The sequence below is a fragment of the Malania oleifera genome, chromosome 3, assembly GCF_029873635.1.
Source record: "Malania oleifera isolate guangnan ecotype guangnan chromosome 3, ASM2987363v1, whole genome shotgun sequence".
NCBI lineage: Eukaryota > Viridiplantae > Streptophyta > Magnoliopsida > Santalales > Ximeniaceae > Malania > Malania oleifera.
Window position 1 is genome coordinate 2,940,795 of NC_080419.1, and position 21,688 is coordinate 2,962,482.

General features: G+C 40.0%; 1 pseudogene; it reads right to left on the minus strand.

Annotated features, from left to right (window-relative positions):
- Positions 1–15,936: 15,936 nt before the first annotated feature.
- On the minus strand, positions 15,937–21,190 carry LOC131150400 (growth-regulating factor 3-like; annotated as a pseudogene).
- Positions 21,191–21,688: the final 498 nt, after the last annotated feature.

The window sequence follows — 21,688 nt, forward strand, 5'->3', positions numbered from 1 at the left end:
GAGCCTTCACGTAAATCTCATTTCTTCCAATGCTACTATCTTTAGGATCAATTCTTAAATAATAATCAAATGTTATTTTAAAATCATAAATCTATTATTAACGTATAATAATATAACAAACTACAATAAATATTCTAAACTACCCAATCCTACCCAAATCATATTTTATACCTATGCTCTGATAAAATTTATATATTAGATTATGCAGAACCTATATCCTATGCTCTAGTAAAATTATTTCTTTAAAGTCTACAGAACCTATAACCTATTGCTCTGATACCAAATGTAACACCCCGACCCCGAGGGGCCTGGGATATTAACTTTTTACTACTAATTTACAGCGGAAGCAAATAAACTCAATTTTATTCAAACCAGAGCGCTAATTATTCATGTTACAATCACTTATTTCAAATGAAGAAAATTACACAAACGTAAATATCTGAAATCATACTAATGTTTCTAAATAAATCTTTATTTTTCTAATCCCCACCCGCATGCTTACTAAGCCTGATTTCCGACATGTCCTTCAGAGTTATCTGAAATAAAATATGATTGGGGTGAGACGACGCTCAGTAAGTAAATAAGATTATTATTAGTGTGTGGCTAAAATGAGCTTTTAAAGAATTTCGTAAAACAATATTTAATAATATAACTTCAAGACTGCTTTTAGAATAAATATAAATTTAAAAATTTCTGCATAAAACTTTTGTCATCAAATTCAACAGTAAATTTTTATAATCATATATTATAACTGCTAAATTAAACTTTTAACTTTAAAACTGTAAAAACATTTAATGATAAACATACATATACTTTTCCTTATACGTTTTCCTTAGATCGTCATTTAAGCACCAGAATGATCCTTTTCACGTAAACTTATACTTTTCCTTCAAATCATCAGTAACTTGTATACGTAATTAAATATGTATAAACATATATTATAAAAACCACCCTTAGGCCTTTTTGCCATAAGTCATGTTTACCCCCATGACTGGGTTGTGCGGTCCGAAGACTGGATTTAGCTGGCTGGCCGACCAAACTAAATCAACGTACGTAAACTTTAAGTGAGATTTTCCTTATTAAGTCTTGGACTTAAACTAGGTGTGCACTCAGGAGAAATCCACTAACATAAATAACCACTCTGTAAACAGTGTGGGTGCACTCTGATCCGTATAAACTTTAAGCTGCGGTACCGAGCATCTGTAACTTTGAACTTTCGTTGCCATAAGGGGTTTGAAAATCATCTTATTATCATTTATGCAATTTAAAATAATATCGTGAAAATCTCATCTTTACTCATATTTACATAAAAAAATGTAACGTAGAAATAAACTCATGCCACACAATTTTTGTGTTAAAAATATATATAATTTTATTTTTGAATAGAAAGAAATGCTGAAAATTTACCCGAGGGGATTGGAACATTTCTTAACCCAAAAATAGATGCAAGTATATTAAAGATAGAACTGGTATAATTAAATATGCGTAAAAATAAACTCATGGAAATTTTGTGGAACTAAGTAACATAATTAAAATTTACGTACAAAATAAGCTCGGGTATGAATTTAAAATAAAAAGAAACTAACATAATCAAAATTTACTTACAAAATAAACTCGGGTATGAATTTTAAATAAAAAAGAAACTAACATAATCAAAATTTACTTACAAATAAACTCGGGTATAAATTTTGAATAAAAATACTAACATAATCAAATTTACTTACAAATAAACTCGGGTATAAATTTTGAATAAAAATACTAACATAATCAAATTTACTTACCTTCTTCTTTTACCGTGTGCTACGAACACAATAATTATCTTTAAGAAATGAGATCGGAAAAAGTGGGTGATTGAGAACTTACTCAAAATTCTCACTCCACCACAAATTCTTTCACTCACTAATCCTTCTCTTCCTTAGAAAATTGTTGTGAAAAATGAAGGTTGAGAGCTCCCTATTTATAGGAAAATTTTGGGGAAGAAATGGAATTTATAAAAGTGTGGGGAGATGGGTGAAATTATAATTTTTTTAAAAATTAAAGAATGGGCAAGGGATGGGCAAGGTATGGGTTGAGTGGAGGCTATTTGGGAGTGCTTGCCACCATTCCCACTAAATAAATTTTTAATTAATTACTTACCTAATTAATTAATCCATTACCTAACTAATTATTTTATTATTTTATTATTTTTTCTTAATCATTATTATCATTATTATTATCATTGTTATTAATTTTAAACTTGAGTGGAGGCCATTTGGGAGTGCTTGCCACCATTCTCACTAAATAAATTTTTAATTAATTACTTACCTTATTAATTAATCCATTACCTAACTAATTATTTTATTATTTTATTATTTTTCTTAATCATTATTATTATCATTGTTATTAATTTTAAACTATATTTAGTATTTATTTTATTTTATTTTATTTTTGAACAAGAATTAAATTTAAATTTTAAAAACTCATGTGGGCCCCACATGGTCTTGTGGGCCCCATGTAGTCTTGTGGGCCCCACACAATTTCGAGACCCAAATGGATCGTACGTAATTCCAATAACTCTTATACGATTTTATGCATCCTGCATAGTTTTGAGACTTGTGAAAACCTTCATATGGTTTCGGGACTCATGTGGGCCCCACACAGTCTTGTGGGCCCCGCATAGGATATCTATATTATTATTATTTTATCATATATTTCTTCAAATTATATCAGTTAAAACATTGTTTTATGTACTCATTTACGTATATAAACAGTGTCTTGTGGCTCCGGGACTCATATGGACCCCACATAGTCTTGTGGGCCCCACATATGATACCTATATTATTATCATCTTATTATGTATTTCTACAAATTATGTCTGTCAAAACACTATTTTATGTATATATACTTATTTACGTATACAAATAGTGTCTATCCTGTTTATCCTATGAAATTCCATTTTGACCAGGCCGACCTCCAGGGAGCGACTGAGCCGCAATGGTCTCTGAGCACTCGCTAAGACAAGGTCTTTCTTAGGCATCAAACATGGAATCAAGGATCCTACAGAAAAACACTTCTGTATTGATATTAACTTAATGACTATTTTTATTATTTTATTATTATTGTACTTTAATCATATATATATATATATATATATATATATATATATATATATTTGGGTCATCACATATCTACCCTCAGTAATGGCCGAAGCCTTGGCTTCCCAAATAGGAGGTAAGCCTCTAAGGATCTTCCTGATCATCTCATATGTGGGATAGGTTTTTCCTAATGCATGCGGTGAGTTTATGATGTGTGTGAATCTAGTGTACATGCTCTGAATGGACTCACCTACATTCATTCTAAAGGCCTCATACTCACTAATCAACATATCTATCCTACTGTCTTTCACATCTCTAGTACCCTCATATATGACCTCTAACTTATCCCATATTTCTTTTGCAGTAGAACATGCCATAATCCTGTTAAATTCATTTACATCAAAACTACAATATAATATATTCATGACAGTGGCATTAAGACTAACAGCTTTCATATCATCATCATCATATTCATCCTCAGTCTTAGGAAACCCTAGCTGCACCCTCAATTCTCATAGGGACATAGCTTCCCTTAGAGACAATCCTCCACACCTTCCAATCAGTATTCTGAAGGTAGATGCGCATCCTCTGTTTCTAGAAGGTGTAATTAACACCGCTGAAAATAGGAGGTCGTGTGGAAGATGGTCCCTTAGGAAAAGAGGTCATGGAGCTATGAGCCATATGTGATCTTTGTGCAAAATAACAATTCGTCTATGCTACGTGGCTCTGATACCAATTGTTAGCTTTACCGTGATCCCAAGAGGGGGGGGGGTGAATTGGTATTTTTAAAATTTATCTCCTAGGTATTCCTCCTAACAACAGTATGTTCACAAGCCTATAGTCAATCTAGTGCAAATAATGTAAATATACCAAAAATTAAATAAAGCAGTTTAAACAATCACACAAGCACCAGAAAGCAGTAAAGAAAGGATGACACGTAGATATGTTATCGAGGTTCGGCCAACTTCCTACGTCCCCGCCTTGGCTAACCAGCACAAGGATTATCACAATAACTTGCTCACTTAAATGGGTGGAGCGCCACCTATACAAACCAGGTCAAATTACCATAGGGCTGACCTCAACCTTTACCAATCCTTACCGGGCTGGATTACCGCCCCCTCAGGCCACGCCTGGAATCTCTCAGATATACAATCAAACGGTACAATATATGGGTGCTTTCACGTAAAGCAGATTTGTACCACAAATGCGCACAAACACAAACCCCACAGATGATTTAAAATGTAAGCTCTGTGTGGTCTAAATATTTCAACTCTCAACTATGTTTTCTATCAGTGTAGTAAGTACGTGAGAGTGTCAAACAAGCAATCTGTGTATCTCAAGATATTGCAATTAAATGTGTTCACACAGAATATCAAATAAGCCTCAAGAATATCGATCAATAGAATATCTCAATCATGGAAGTATGTATATGCTTGGATTTCAAAATATATAGGATCTTTGTTTTCAGCAAAAATATTTGAGTGAATAAATATTGCAACAAAGATGTTTCACCTCAAACACAAATATCTCCTCAAATGGTTTTCAAAATAAAGAGCAATAGATATATGTAAATGGTTTTGAAAATATTTCGCAACCAAAAGCAAAAATGAGCTTCTTAAGATATTGCAACAAATATGCAATCTTAGAAGATCTAGTAAAGTCTTCTCAGGATGAACTTATTGGCTAAGTCCCCTAAGAATCCTTTTGGTTCAGCTCTCAATAAAAATAGATCAATCTTACAACCAAGAGAGAGCAAACCTTCCTATCTAAAAACTCAAGAATACTTACAAATGATTTTATGAGTATTGAATGTAAGCTAGAGTGTATTTGGAAGAGTATGAGCAAATGGGAATCAAAAGAGAGTATTTTTTGCTTGAGAGAGATTTTCTTAATCTTTTTGCTAATCGATTCTTAATTCTCCCAAATGAAAGAGTATATATAGACATACTGAAAATTTTGACTGTTGGGGACTTATTAGGGATTGTTAGAAAATATTAATGACATTTAAATCAATTTAACCCTATTTAAAAATATTTAACCCGTGGTAAAAATGATGACAACCCGAGAGGTCCAATTAACCAAAAAATGTTTCGGTCGACTAAGTCTCAAATGGTTCGGTCGACTAGGAAATATTGAACTAAGGGCACGGTCGACCAGGAGAAGGCGATTTCCCAATTTTTCGAGTTTCGGTCGACTGGGGCATTTTGAACTGCCTGGTTCGGTCGACCAGACTGCTGGGAATTCTCCCGAGAACCCTCCGGTTGACCAGGTAGTTGGTGTACAAAAAGGGTCGGTCGACCAGATGGTTAAACTTTTGACCCCAGGTGGTTTCGGTCGACCAGGGCCTTTTGAACTACTTGGTTCGGTCGACCAGGTGGTCGAATGTTGACCAAGAAGGGTTTCGGTTGACCAGGTATCTGTGAACAACCTGGTTCGGTCGACCACATGGTCAAACTTTGACCCAGGGAGGTTTCGGTCGACCAGGGCCTTTTGAACTACCTTGGCTGGTCGACCAGATGGTCAAACTTTTGACCTAGGGAGGTTTTGGCCGACCAGGCCAAAATGAACTGGCTTGGCTGGTCGACCGAAAGTGCATCATGTGTGCATTTCGGTCCCGTATCAAAACAAACAAGCCCTATTCAAGTGCCTAACAAAAATATGTGAAAGTGTGTGTGTCCTAGGGTCACTTGGGGTCCAATTTTAAGACACCGAAAAAGTCCGGTGTCGGTCGACCGAAGGGAATACCCTAAGGTCTTTCTAAGGTCATTTTTGATTTGTATCTGGTTTGAGCTTATGAAATAAATCATGCATGTGATGTGTGTGCTTATTACAAACCGAATACCCTAATTACTATTACAGACAAATTCACTAAAAAAATATTATAATTAGGAGCGTGAATTTGTCTTCAAGCTTTGAGCTTTCGCGTGCCATTTGATGATATGCTAATATGAACCTACACATGAACTAGATATTTATTAAATACAGGAGTATTTGTCATTATCAAAATTGGGCGTGACCTATAAGGTCAACAAAAACCAATTTGTTGAGCTCAGACATAGATCACGCTCCCTCTCCTGCATATGAATTTTCTCCATTTCTGGCACCCAAAACCAAGTACCCTTCTTGTTTTTCTAAAGCTTGTCGAAGGATTAGCCAAATTTAGAGAAGGACTTGAAGAAAGATAGCGAGACTGTGAGTGAGTGCTTGTGTGTGGTCGCGAAAGAGGTGAGAGAGAAAAATCGGGGACGTCACTGTTGTTGAAGATGTTTCCACAAGCTCAGTGAGCTGTCATGGCAGGCCGCAGCCACAGATCATGATCGTGCTGGAGCACGATGGCAGGCTTCATCAAAGAAGGAGGGCTTGGCTGTTATCGCCAGTGGTTGATGGTGTGAGGAGTTGGGCAAGCTAAGCAGTCAGAGTGGGTTCACGGCTGGAGCTGCTTTCATGAAGAGAGCGGAGAGCTGCTGTGGTTGTGCGTAGCTGTGAAGTGAGGGTGGCCGTGAGGTTCGAAAGTGGGAGTGTGTGAGTATTTTTTTTTTTTGGGTGTGTAGTGCAGGTCGTGAGGCGAGATGGGAGATGTCGAGGCAAATGAATAAATAGAGTACCAAATTTTTTGTTTCTGTGTGGGTATGAGAAAAATAGAAACCCAAAGAAAAAGGACCTTAAACCAAGCAGAGCTTGAGCATATTGATTATCAGTGAAACGTTGTCGGATTACAGCAACAGAAGTAAGAACGATGCTCGGAATCACATGTGAGAAACGAAACCATATGAAATGAAACCATATCAAAAGGATGAAGACGAAGTACCTGAAATGTAGTTATGCTCTGAGTCTTCTAGTCTTCCGTTATAGCTCTGAGACGTGAAGCTCGGAATCGTGCTTGCGAACGGCATTGGAGATGATGATTGTGGTGGTGGGATCTTTTGGTCACGTTTGCGGCCGTGTGGGTGCCTGAACAGAATTGGGAGTCGGAGCGTCTGTGGTTTGGCCGTGGAGGCTATGGGAGAAGTGGGTGGTGAAGCAGAGGGAAGATGGTGAAAGACGGAGATAGAGAGAGAGAGAGAGAGGTGGTCGGATCTGTTGGTCTAAAGGCAGGCCGGGGCTGAGGGTTGAGCGTAGTCAGGTTTGCTTGCGGCTATGGAGCTGTGGTTTTGTTGGAAAAGGTGTGGAAAGAAGGGGCAGCGAGAGATAGAGAGCTCCTAGAGAGATGGTGAGAGGGTCGAGATGAGAACAGTGAAGGCCCCCACCCTTTGCATGTGCCAGTGAACTATCCCTTCCCCCTTTCTATGTCTGTGCGAGAGTCTCTTTATAGAGAGTCCAGTCAAGCCTTCGCGCCAAAGGTGGTTACAGGAGAATAATTTCCCCTATGTGGTTTTGTTATTGGGAATTGGGAGGGAATATTTTCCCAACCGCCTGCATGCCTTTCTTTGTTATTTCTTCTTTTTTTGAATTTTCTTTTAGGTAGACACATGCACAAACATATATATTGGTATTTTTTGAAATTTTTTTATTATTTTTATTATTTTTATTGATTTTTTTTGTGCCTTTGTTGTCCAATTTTGTCCTCCCAACAGGGAAACCCGACTTTGAAAATAAAACTTGATTTCCAGAAATTGGAAGGGACCGAACCTGATGCAAAAATACTGAAACTCTTGTTAAAATGCCGAGACTTCATTAAAATTCACTGGGATTCAATTAAGATGTCGGGGCTTGATTAAAGTTCAATAGGACATTAAAATTCACCCGGGTTCAATCGAAATACCGAGACTTCAATTAAAAATATCGGGACTCGGTTAAAATTTATTGGGACTCAAAAATTCATCAGCATTCAAGAATTCACCGGGATTTGATCAAATCCTCCCATTCTCGGGATTCAAGTCAATTTTTGATACACCGTGTCTCCTCAAGGTATCCTGGTTAAAATTGGGCTGTCGACAGCTGCCCCTCTTTGTAGGGTTCGTTGCTTCAAAGTAATAGTTGGAACTCTCCTACATTATTTGTAGCAACAAGTTTGCAAAGATAAAAGACACCTATTTTAACCAGGCTGCTTAACCATTCAGTGCCTTTGGGTCGATCTGGGATACTTGCCTATTAGGGATGGGGAAATGGTAGTGTCGCATAGCTCTTTGGGAAATTTGTGGTTAGCAGGTTTTGGTTAGAAGTTAGCGGAGGTGAGTAGTTAGGGGTTAATATGGAATCAAGAGGAATTAGAGATGATCTGCATTGGGGATGACTCATACTAGGTACGTGGATGATCAATCGGGTATAAGATCTCGAGATCCTTTGGAAGATGAGCATTAGGTGTAGGGTTTCGAACCTCTGAAAAAGAGTTACTTCACTGGGATGATCAATCAGGTGTAAGATCCCAAGATCTTTTGGGGAAACGAGCATTCAGGTGTAGAATCCTGAGTTCTTGAGAAATGGTTGCTCCACTGGGGATGATCAATTGGGTGTAAGATCCCGAGATCTTTTGGGGAAACGAGCATTTAGGTGTAGAATCCTGAGTTCTTAAAAAACGGTTGTTCCACTGGGGATGATTAATCGGGTATAGGATCCCAAGATCCTTTGGGAGAACGAGCATTCAGGTGTAGAATCCTGAGTTCTTAAAGAAAAATGGTTGTTCCACTAGGGATGATCGATCGGGTGTAAAATCCTGAGATCTTTTGGAAAACGAGTGCTCATGTGTAAGATCCTGAGAGTAGAAAAATGAAAGTCGGGAGATAATTCAGGTGTATGACTCTGAGGAATACTCAAGTGTAAAATCATGAGAGTCGGATGAAGATTCAGGTGTATGATCCCGAAGCATACTCAAGTGAGAGTAAGATGAAAATTTGGGTGTATGATCCCGAAGACCAGCCCAAGTGTAGAATCATGAGAGTCAGATGAAAATTCGGGTGTATGATCCCGAAGACTACTCAAGTGTAGAATCATGAGAGTTAGATGAAAAATCGGTTGTATGATCCTTAAGACTACTCAAGTGTAGAATCATGAGAGTTGGATGAAAATTTGGGTGTATGATCCTGAAGACTACTCAAGTGTAGAAACATGAAAGTCGGGAGATAATTCAGGTGTATGACTCCGAGGACTACTCAAGTGTAGAATCATGAGAGTCAGATGAAGATTCGAGTGTATGATCCCAAAGACTACTCAAGTGTAGAATCATGAGTGTCGGATAAAGATTCAGGTGTATGATTCGATCCCGAAGACTACTCAAGTGTAGAATCATGAGAGTCGGATGAAAATTCGGGTGTATGATCCCAAAGACTACTCAAGTGTAGAATCATGAGAGTCGGATGAAAATTTGGATGTATGATCTCGAAGACTACTCAAGTGTAGAAACATGAAAGTCGGGAGATAATTCAGGCGTATGACTCTGAGGACTACTCAAGTGTAGAATCACGAGAGTCGGATGAAGATTCAAGTGTATGATCCCAAAGACTACTCAAGTCTAGAATCATGAGTGTCAGATGAAGATTCGGGTGTATGATCCCAAAGACTACTTAAGTGTAGAATCATGAGAGTCGGATGAAAATTCGGGTGTATGATCCCTAAGACTACTAAAGTGTAGAATCATGAGAGTTGGATGAAGATTCAGGTTTATGATCTCGAAGACTACTCATGTGTAGAATCATGAGAGTCAGATGAAAATTCGGGTGTATAATCCCGAAGACTACTCAAGTGTAGAATCTTAAGAGTTTGAGGAAAATTCGTGTGTATGATCCCGAAGACCACTTAACTGTAGAATCTTGAGAGTTTACTAGCTGTTCAAGTATAGGATCTCGAGGATTTCTCAGATGTAGGGTCCTGAGAGTCTGTTGCTTGCTCGAGTGTAGGATCTCGAGGACTTCTTAGATGTAGGATTCTAAGGGTATGTTGACTGCTCGAGTGTAGGATCTCAAGGACTTCTTAGATGTATGATTCTAAGAGTTTTTTGATTGCTCGAGTGTAGGATCTCGAGGACTTCTTAGATGTAGGATTCTAAGAGTCTGCTGATTGCTCGAGTGTAAGATCTCGAAAACTCCTCAGATGTAGGATTCTGAGAGTATGCTGACTGCTCGAGTATAAGATCTCGAAGACTTCTTAGATGTAGGATTCTAAGAGTCGATTGCTCGCTCGAGTGTAGGATCTCAAGAATCTCAAGTGTAGAATCTTGAGAGTCAAAATGAACATTCAAGTGTAGGATCTTGAAAATCTCAAGGATTATTCAGGTGTTAAAGTAAATGAGTTAATCTTCTCCTGGGTCAACTGCCCTAGTTTCAAAGAATATCAATTTGTGTCTGGGGTCAGCTATCCCAGCTTCAAGATTTACTTAGTCGAGGATGCAATAAGAATGTTCAAAAGAAGACAAGTATGAATGAATGATGCTCTGTTGCTATATGTATGCATGTAGCAACGTGTGATTCTAGAATGCAGGGATATGCTGATATATGTATGTACACTGCTACTTGTGGTGCAAAATCATGTATGCGTTTTCTTTTATATGTAATGAAATACATGATGAAGTCTGAAATTTCTTTTTCCAATGCGCCTGTAATCAACGACCCAATTTCCGTGTGTTCGGACTCCAATCTGAGGTTAATGCCTCTAAATCTGGATCAAATGAGACTCAATCCAAGATCTGCCCTAGTTACGTGTCACTGATCTTGGTCCTGCTTTCAAATTCTATTTTGATATGAAATCTGTCCCAATTACATTTGTTTGCAACTAGTCTTGGCCACTACTTTCAACAGGAATTTGCCCTAGTTACATTCGTCTGTGGCTGATTTTGTTCACTTGGCATTCTTTCAATAGGGACCTTCTTGGTGATTCTTTGCAAGATACCTTCTTTGACTATCCATTCCACATTTTGGATCTTTTGAAGAGTGAGAAAGGGAGTCTTTTTTCAAAGGATGAAGGTTCATGCATTTAGGACATCAATTTGCTGAGTCAAAAGATCAGATGCACAAAATAGATGTTTTATCATGTTCATGATTTTTGAAAGGAAAAAATTTCATGCTAGTATTCAAAAGTCATGTGATATTGATGCTATCAGGATGAATAATAGATTCTCTCCCTTTGTTGATTGCCCCTGTTTTATCAAGGGGAACTTCTCTTCTTCTGTCTCCTTTTGCTGTGAACCCAATGGAAACCTTTCGTCTAACTATTGCTTCTGGTTTAGCTAGTCCGACCCATGCTTTGATCTCGAGATGGTCTTTAAGACTCGGGACAAAACGTAGGCTTAGGGATTTAGGCTCTCAGAAGAAAATGGAAACTAAAGCTCAAAAATATCATTCCCTAAAAGATATCTTCTACCCCAGTTTGTCGCGAGACATTTTTTGCAAGAATTTGACCGAACTTGTTTATTTGAACAAGCTACCTACGTACCTTTTCAAGATCGGGTCATTACTTAGTTCAGACTCAACATTGAGTCTGACAAATCATTTTGAGACAACAACGTATGTACCAATCTGGTCAAGTCTTTCCTTTGAACTGTAATGTAGGCTCAGGGTATTGGTTAAAGAAGAAAAAGGGTACAATACGACTCAAACTTTGTTAGATTTAAAAGAGGTAATCCTTGGTCAAAGATCACATCTTAAGCATGTCCCCTTTCATTTCCTTTCTTTTTTACTTTTTTTTTTTGCATTTTCTTCTTTTTTGCTTTCCCTTTTATGGAGCATCAAGTTCATTGGAAGCTCAATTGGGACTGATCTTTTTCAAACTGCCCCAGTGTGGGGTGTGATCTTTCGACGGGTTAATCAAGAATTAAATTCTTTTAGGATCAAGAGGGCTTGCAAGGGGTTTTTCCGTTTTCTTTACTCGATAGTTGAAAAATAGCCTGCCGTCACTTTGGGTAACCCATTGTTGTCTTATGTGATCTACCAGACCTTTGAAACCCTGAACCCAGTTAAGTTTTTGGAAAACGACTTTTGAAGAAAATGACTTAACATTCAAGCTCAAATAGGTTAACAAATGGTAAATCCACATTAGGGTTCATTTTAGGAGGACTGGTCGGCCAAAGACGGCCATCTGTCATTTGATCAAAACGAGTGTAATGAACTGACATAAGATTGTTGGAACAACACAGTCATTTTGTCCAGTTCCTTTGAGAGTAAAGTATTCCTTTATAACATTCGAATTCAATGGGGTAAGGACAATTATTTCATCCTCCTCTTCTTCCGCCTTTGGGTTAGGTTTTCAAATTCAAAATCTCTTCCTGGCTCGTGAATACTAGCAATGTTACTTTCCCTATTCCCGCATAAAATATGAGCAAACAAAATTTTGCAATTGAACTCATGACGCGAATGATATACAAAACTGCGTGGCTTCATTTCATTAATGGAGATGAAATTCTCTGAGATAGAAATGTCACAGAATTACAAAGAAAAAATGGAAATAGAGAAATAAAGAAGACAAAAGCACCATATGAAATGGATTGGACAGTCAATAGTCTGTCTTTTTTATGTTTCCACTCTTGCTGTGAAATGATAAACCTCTCCCTTCAGGCTATTCCTGGATCCATGGCTGATACTCTGGCTTTGGCTCCTTCTGACATGCTAATCATTTCCTTCCCTGACTATTTATCATAGAAAGTCAAAGAACTGGCGTCCCTCAGCAATTGTACCTTGTGCTTGAATGTCCAACATCGGTCAATGGTGTGGCCCGGTGAATTGGATTGATATGCGCAACGAGCATCCGGATCATACCACTGAGGTAAGGGATGTCGTACAGCTATTCTGGGGATGATCGAGATGAGCTTCCTTTCAAGCAATTGGGGAAACAGTTTTGAATAGGACATAGGAATTGGCTCGATCCTATTAGGACCGTTTCCCTGCATCTGAGCATTTTGCTGAGCAAGCGTAGGTCTGGTGCCTGCATGCACTGTTGACCCTATGGGTCATACCCTATTTTGATGATAACAAATACTCAGATATTTAATGGTTGCCAAGTTTGTGTGCAGGTTCTCATAATGGCATGCGACAACCTGAAGAGAAATGAAGACCCTAGAGACTTTAATTTGTATTGTCAAATCAATGATTGTAATATGGGTATGTAATAGTAACTACGAATACCGTCTGTAATATTCTCTGCATGTCATGCATGTAGGTTCTTGTAAGCTCAAAATGACCGTAGAATGACCATAGGGACCGAATGACTTTAGGGCACCCTTCGGTCGACCTACACCAAGTTTTGGGGCATACTTGAAAAGACCCTCGGTCCCTACACAAATGCACAAAATAGTCCCCATATCACATATATTATTAGGGAAAATAACTGAATTAAAAATTGGACTTAATTGTAAAAATTAAGAGAGGTCGGACGACCGAACCCTAGGAGTTCAAAACTCCTCGGGCGTCCGAACTGCTGGAAAGTCAGCAGTTTGACCATGCTTCGGGCAACCGAAACCAAAATGACCACATTGCCCTCGGGCGCCTGAACCCTTAGAAGGTTACTTTTTACCAACTCGGGCTACCGAACCTTCGCATTCAAATCAGACCCTGGGCGACCGAACACATGAGTTCGGGCTATCGAACCTATGACCGGGTACCCGAACATACGAACAAATGTTTCTGACTTTTGTTCAGGCTACCGAACCTACACTTAGGCTGTCGAATCAATTTAAAGGACATTTATAACTGTGTCTGTTCGGGCGACCGAACCATGGTTTAGCCACTCGAACCTCGACGGGTCAAAATTAATTTAACCGTGGTAAATTAGGGTTAAGTTGGGTTAATGGTGTTTTAACTATTTGAAACTTTTTTAATAATTCCCAGCAAGTCCCTAACGGTTATAATTTTACCCTTGGCTATAAATATGGGTTCATTTGTGTGGATTAAAGGGAGATTAGCCAAATATAATTAGCAAAAATCCTCTCTATCTCAACATCCCATTTTGTTTAAATACTCTCAAATCTTTACTCCCTTGATTCTGAGTTTGTGAGAGTGCATTTTGAGTGTTTGTGATTGCTACACTCTGTTAGATACTCCCATTTGATTGTTTGAGTGTGATATTATTTTTGGGGAGTTAGCAAAGTTTATCCCACAGATTTGAATATAATAAATCTTGTATTGGGATAAACTAGCAATCTTAGGATATTTGCATTGTTATTGCAAGTGTCCTATAGCTTTGATTTTGCGGTGCAAAATATTTTCCACAAGCTATAATATTTTTTCAAACTATTCTTATGCTCATTTCATTGAAGGAAATCTTTTAAAGATAGTTTGATTATCTGATTAGCGTATTTGAAACCTTAGTTTGTTATTGAGATTTGATATAAATTGTTTCAAAGATATAACTTGTCTTAGAACACTCTTGAGCATACTTGTTATCATATCTTGTTGAGTGTTGCTTGCACAAAAATACACATCACAGAGCTTACATTCACCTGCATTATTGATGTGCATTTGATTGATTAAGTATACTGCGTGTATCTGGGTACACATCTTCTTTACATGAAAGCATAATCATTGTACCATTTCTTTGTATTTTAAATATTGTTGTATTTCCAGGCACGGGCGTGAAGAGGGAACTAGCCCTGTGAAATAGTCCCGGATTGGCTTTGACCTGGTTAGGAAAGTTAGGTGTGCCATCTTGGTAAGTCGTGTTGGTTGAGGTCAGCCCTTTAATTGACTTGCTTAAAGTTGAGGTCAGCCCTGTGGAAATTTACCTGGTTGTAATTGGTGCCGCTTCACTCGTTAAGTGAGCCATTAGTAGAATCCTCGGGCTTGCGAGCTAGAGGCAGGGACGTAGGCACAGTTGGCCGAACCCCAATAACATATCGTGCATGTTCTTTACATTTCTGCAATTTATTTACTGCACGTGTATGTTTTATTGTGAATGATGCGTATGATTTAAATTTCGGCATATTATATTAATCTGCACATTTGGGATTGCATAGACTGACCCTAGGTCGTGATATTCTGCTAACATCTGGTTTAACCTAGGAATAAGTTTTAAAATTCCAATTCACCCCCCCTCTTGGGAATACACCAAAGCTAACATGCACTACCTGATTAATGGTGGGTTTGGCAACAAAATTTCCCCTTAACCCCCAATTCCGGTTGCCTTGGTAATAATGCCCCTGAATCATGTGGGCTTCTTTGTCTTTCTCTTGTTAGTCCACTTCTTGCTCGAGTCGATCTCATTTTCACTGTCTTTGACCATGCTTGCCCTGATGTTGGTTTCAATCCTACTTCCCGCGGCCACGATGTCCATGAAGTCATGGGGAATTACTCCCCGAAGATGCCCACGGTAGGGGTCTTTCAATGTATTTATGAATAACATGATAGCTTCCCGGTCACCTACTGGGGGGTCCACTTGGATCGACATATCTCTCTACCCATAGGCGTACTCTCTAAAGGTCTCTGTGGGTTTCTTCTCTATTTCAAAGAGGGACATTCTATCAGGAGCCATTTCCAAGATATGGTGATATTGTGCCTCGAAAGCATCTGCCAAGTCTCCCTATGTGCGTATTTGGGCCCTATTTTGCTGGACATACCATCTAGCTGCTGTTTCGGTGAGACTACTTCAGAAGCAGTGCATCATCAACTTCTCATTGTCAGCATAAGCAGCCATTGACTGGAAAAACAGGCGCAGGTGGGTTCAGGGGCATGTAGTCCCATCAAACTTCTCAAAATCAAGTATTTTAAATTTTGGAGGGAGGACTACATTAGGCACCAAGCAGTAATTTGAGGGTCTGGTGGTATTGGAGGTTCGAGTCCCTTCTTTACAGCTCTTTGAGCTCATTGTAGTGGTATTCTGTTGTAGTCTTCCTTGTTCCCACAACTGCTAATGAAGGTATTCCCTCCGAAGTCGTCGCTGCTAGAACAAAAGGGGGCACACCAGGCGGTGGTCTCTCTGAGGTAAATGGTGGCGGTCCTGATGACTACCCCTGAATCAGTGTGAAGCCTGGTTGATGAATAGGATCTGTTTCCTCTTCACGATCCTGATCCTGGACTGTCTTTCCTTTGTTTAGTAGTAGCTCCAATATTCTTTTCATCTGACTACTTAGTTCCTCTTGTCCTTGCTCTATGCCCAGGACCTGGTTTTCTATGTGTTCCGCCATGATTTTTGCTTTGCTTCTGGTATTGTAAGGGTGGGTAGAAGTAGGCTCAATCTTGGAGTTCCGGTCTTTGATTCGACCTGATTTTACAAAAAATTGAAATGTGATTACCAGCTCATCGGAGGAGAATATGCATGCATGTATGCATGTAATGCAACCTAAGTAATCATTTGGCCAAGGTTTTAAGAAAAACCACACTCATTAGTGATCTCGGGAATAATTTGTTCTCCCCTTGACAGGGTACTTTGGGAAATTTGTCTTTCCAAAAATGAATTGGACTCTTTCCAAAAGATTGGCCAAGTGATACGAATGCACAAAATGGATGCAGGATATTCACAACACAAAGCATTTTTCAAAACATATGTACAACATACATAAGTTATCACTTGTGGAGAAGGATGTGGTTCCTGCCCCAACCTCGGGGTAAGTATGTACATAGGGTTCTCTGAGGCTCTACCCTAGGCAAGGGATTATGGACAATCATGTGTGGTTAAGATCTAATCCCTATTGAAAAAGGTCCTCAGATTGAAACTTTATCTTCCCTCATAAAGGTCCGGACAAAGCTCACACTGAGCGGAGTGGTTCGCTAGTTCCCATAGGCCATGCCGCATGGGAATTGACACTATTACACTTCTTTCTAGTCCTAGCAAAGGAAAACCCGGGTATAGAGCTGTGAGAGTGTCTGGGTTCATTGTTTTCAGCCTACACCCTCTACCCCACATCCATCTATTATTCAGATTAAAACACATGCTTTATTCACACAAGTCATGGAAACAAGTAATCACATGCTTATCATCTTATGCTACATCAGGACAGTCATAGTTAATCTGTCACGCCCCGAACCCGAAAATGGGACCCAGGGGTGAAAATGTAACCTAACCTGTCTCTATATCCAATAAAACATCCAAAGATATAGTACAAAGGATGAGAGTCTAACCCCGTGGGGTTCCCAGGCACTCTATACACATCCAAACACAACAAAATATACGCAGCGGAGAAAGGTCTTTCTATACAAGCATGGTACCATACCAGAGTCTATACAAAAGTAGAAACAATGCTTTATCATACAACGTACAATTAGTTGCCCAACATGTCTCAAAATGGCAACCCAAAAAACACAAGTCCTAGCACTTACCCAAGCGCTACCTGCAATACACCGGCCACTACGCTCTCGACACAAGGACGCTAGTTTCGGTTACTCAAAGGACTTAAAAAATATGTACGTACAGCAGGGGTGAGACACCTCTTAGTAAGGAAGAATGCCGGTTATATCGGTGTGTGGTATTTACGTGTTATCATGATGCAATATACACGCAGTTAAATGCAGTTCCAGTACTAATTTCACAACAGTGCATACACGTCCACACACATGATCAGTAATCTCGGTGTCGTCACACCCTTAGGCCCGAAGCCGGCCCGCAACATACGTCGTTGGCTCGTAGCCAACCCGCGAACACGGCGCCACCAGCACATGGCTAGTCCTAGACTCCCATAGCATCCTACCGACGCTAACTGGTGGATCCACACCCTTCGGTGATCAGCCGGGATAGGCTCACGCTCTCGGATATAGAGTCGGATACTCTGCCAACCTATGGCCAGCGATTTCATATGACCTCGGATATAAAGTCGGACACTCTCAATACCTGGAACAAATTTGGAACCACGTTCCTACTCGCATTTCAACCAAACACAACATAAACATGCATGCTCATATAACCAAACAAACCACACCCATTGGGTAATCTAAAATCATGGTTTTCCAAACATATACAGTTTAAAACAAGTCAAGGCACGTCCATCCCTATAACACAGTATAAATCAACATATACATTTGGTTTTCAACAAAACCAGGGATGTAGCCCATTACCCCCTTTTCCCAAAACTGTAATCATGAAAAACCCATATTTTCCCCGTTAGATCCCCCCAAATGAGTAGTCAAAACACACACAGGACCGTGAACTACAGTTCCACAGAGTCCGATTTCAAAAATAACCGATATAAACACAATTCCCCTTACCTTTCCCCCAAATGGCAAATCCGAAACTCTAAGGCTCCTAAACAGCGAACCAAGTTCCAAAACCTACAAATCCTAGTATAGAAAGTACTCACAACACTGTTCTCTACAAAACTACCAGATCAGAATTGAAAACCGAGCCTTACCTCGATTTTACACCAAAACCCAAAAATGGCCGAACCAAAAATCCGATCCGTAGAACTTGTAGAGAATCCTTCCATGATCCTTAGGGTAACTTTGGATCATCAAATCAAATGATGAACAGCAAAGAAATCTAGAGAGATAGAGAGAGAAAATGAGATTTCTTAGCTAAGAAGTAATGAAAATATCTATTTATAGCCCTTTGACTCGGCCACTTCTCATCGACGAATTGTGTCCTCGTCGACGAGACCTTATAGTCTTCTCATCGACGAGACCATGACCTCGTCGACGAGCTTGGGATTTTCGATTTTTCGAAATCCCTCGGCTTCTCCTCGTTGACGAGCCCTGAAATTCATCGCACTTCACAATACCTCTCGGCTTCTCCTCGTTGATGAACACCTGCTCCTCATCGACGAGAAATGTGAGGCCTTCGTCGACAAACTCTGGCTTCATCGATGAAGCCTGTTTAATTACCTTTTTACCCCTCTCTTATTTAATTAAACCCCTATTTCACGGTTCTGGTTCTTACATAATCACATGCTCATTCAGTAGATAACGAAAACACAAGCAAAGTCGAGCATTTATTCAATTACTCACGGTGATTTATTCGCGAAGTACCTGCAAACAAAATGATCATATGGACAATGTGTACAAAACAAGGAAGGAGGAATCACGAAGGCTCATTAGATTTGGATTTTGGGATAATCCTCAATTAGTCATTGGCTCGACTCTCAAGTGTCCCCAGTGGAGTCGCCAAGCTGTTGTGACGTCCCAGACCTTGCCCGGATAAAGCCATTCTATGGCAAAAATGTAGGTATGACTGCGAACTGGGAAGAATGGATGTGTTATTTTGAAAACGTGATTTTTCGTAGAAAACTTGTGTGAAGGAGTCACCACTAACCTTTTGAAGTGCGGTTAGAACACTTGATCGCTACCCTATTAGGGGTAGAATCGGTCTGCGTAACCAGAGTCGGGCTCAGGAGTACGATTACGCGAAGGGAAGGTATTAGCATCCCCTACGCACCCGTTCTTATGAACGGTACCAGATTAATAAAAAATTATCCCCAAAATAAATCTAATAAGCGTGTCAAAATTACTCCCTTTCAGAAACCAAAAGAATGAAAATACTATTTAGGTATTCCCTAAAAAACGGGGCAATCCAATACTCCAAAGAGTTAATACCCTTTGTTGCAATAATCAGGATGGAAAATCAAAAATAAGATACAAAATACGCTCTCGGGGGTTTTGAAATCTGTAGGTTTCTCTAAGTAGGAAAAATAGTATTCCGGGAGGTTTTTGAAATTTGTTCGGGATGAAAATAATTTTCTGTGCCTATTTTTGTGATTTTTCCAAGTGTGAAAACATCTTTTGTGATTTTTTGTGATTTTTCCCTAACTTCAAAATAATGCAGAAAAAATCAATGGAAATCAAAGTATGAAAATGTTTTTGGGATTTTTGAGAAATTTGTGATTTTATTATGAATTTTCTGGGTATCTAAATAATAATATACAAGTGAAGATGGGGAAAACCGGCGTGAACCTGTTCGAGGAATGATGGACTAGTCAAACACTAACCGATTCAGAGGAAAACTAGTTTAAGGTCTTGGTTGAGACCATTCAAGTCCACACGCGTTGCCTTACGCGTGAGTCGTGTGTATTCAAGTGTAGGTTAGAGTGCGCGAATGATGTACGGTGCATGAATGTCGACGTACGCGTGTTTGTGTGAAATGACACGCATGTATGTGCATGACCACGTGACCGTGTGCGTGAGTTCATGCACGCATGTGCATGAATGTGAATGCGTGTGTATGTGTGAACGTGTTTGAATTTATGAAAGTGTTGTTTGTTGGTGAGTGTTAGAATGTATGAACGAGTACAAATGTACTTGTGTGAGTGTGTGAATGCATGTGTGTATGTGTGACTATGAATGTGTGAATGCATGAGTGTTGTGTGCATGTGCACGTGTGAAGGTGAAGGTGGGTATGAAAGCGTGCATGTGTACGTGAGAAATTGCGTGCGTGTATATACACGTACATGGGAGGGTACATGAACGCATGGCGAATGAGTGTGTGAGGGGTGGCATGCATGCATACGTGAGTGAGTGTGTGTGTAAGTGTGTGAGAGAGGGTGCGTGGGGTAGTGCATGGGTGATGTACACGTGGGTGTGTGTGTGTACCAGTGGGTGTTGTAGGGTGTGAGTTAGTGTGTGTGAATGGTGTGTGTAACAGTGAGTGTAAATGTGAGTGTATTAACAGAGTGTGTGTGAGGGTGTATTAACGGTGTGTTCAGGTGTGTGTTTCGTGTGTGGCAGTATGGAGACCTCTGTCGCTTCCCGAAGCTTCAAAGAAACTATGCTCACCCGCCTAAGCTCTATATTCATGAACATACTTGCTAATCATTATTACTGATGCCATAGGGAATGGGTTCCATGTGGAAATGAGATGGGTTGTTCCCAGAACCTGAGCCTCCTTGAAGGTCCCCCAAAGGCATGTAGCGGAAGGCTCTGGCAGCTCCCAGCTCCGCCACTGCTTCCAGAAACATTTATCGATGATGACTAAGAAGTAGTTTGTGATTCTGGAGGCTTTCTAGAATAGTCGCGACCTCAGTGCACGTGCCGCTAACAACCCTTGGAGCCCGGGTATGCGTCTTTGGAGCACCTCCATTTCTTGCCATCCATCCTTCGGCGTCTACCCGGCTCTGGGTCCACCTTCTTCCCATAGAAGGAAGAATAAGCCATATTGGGATAGTGGAAGAAGCGCGCAGACATGGATTCAAAGTTTTTCTGAGTGGGGAGCACGAGATCAGGAGGAATAGGGAGATCCGCCATCAGATACTTGAAGGTTAGAGCTTGGTGTTCCAGCTCCTGCCAATGCGACACCGTGAAAAGCGACGTCCCCGCTTTCATCGTCATCACCGTCCCCATCTACGCCGGCGCCATGCCCGTACTGGTTATATCTGTACTCTATACAATCTCCCTCACAAAAACCCACCAGAAATTCCCAGCTTAAAACCTCAGACAAAACCAATTTGTCGAGCTCAGACACAGATCCCGCTCCCTCTCCCGCATATGAATTTTCTCCATTCCTAGCACCCGAAACCAAGTACCCTTCTCGTTTTTGTAAAGCTTATCGATGGATTAGCCGAATTTAGAGAAGGATTTGAAGAAAAACAGCGAGTCTGTGAGTGAGTGCTTGTGTGTGGTCGCGAAAGAAGTGAGAGAGAAAAATCGGGGATGTCACTGCTGTCGAAGATGTTTCCACAAGCTCAGTGAGCATTTCATGGCAGGCCGCAGCCACAGATCACGATCGTGCTGGAGCATGACGGCAGGCTTCATCAAAGAAGGAGTGCTTGGCTGCTGGTGTGGCGCTGTTATCGCCAGCGGTTGATGGTGTGAGGAGTTGGGTGAGCTAGGCAGTCGGAG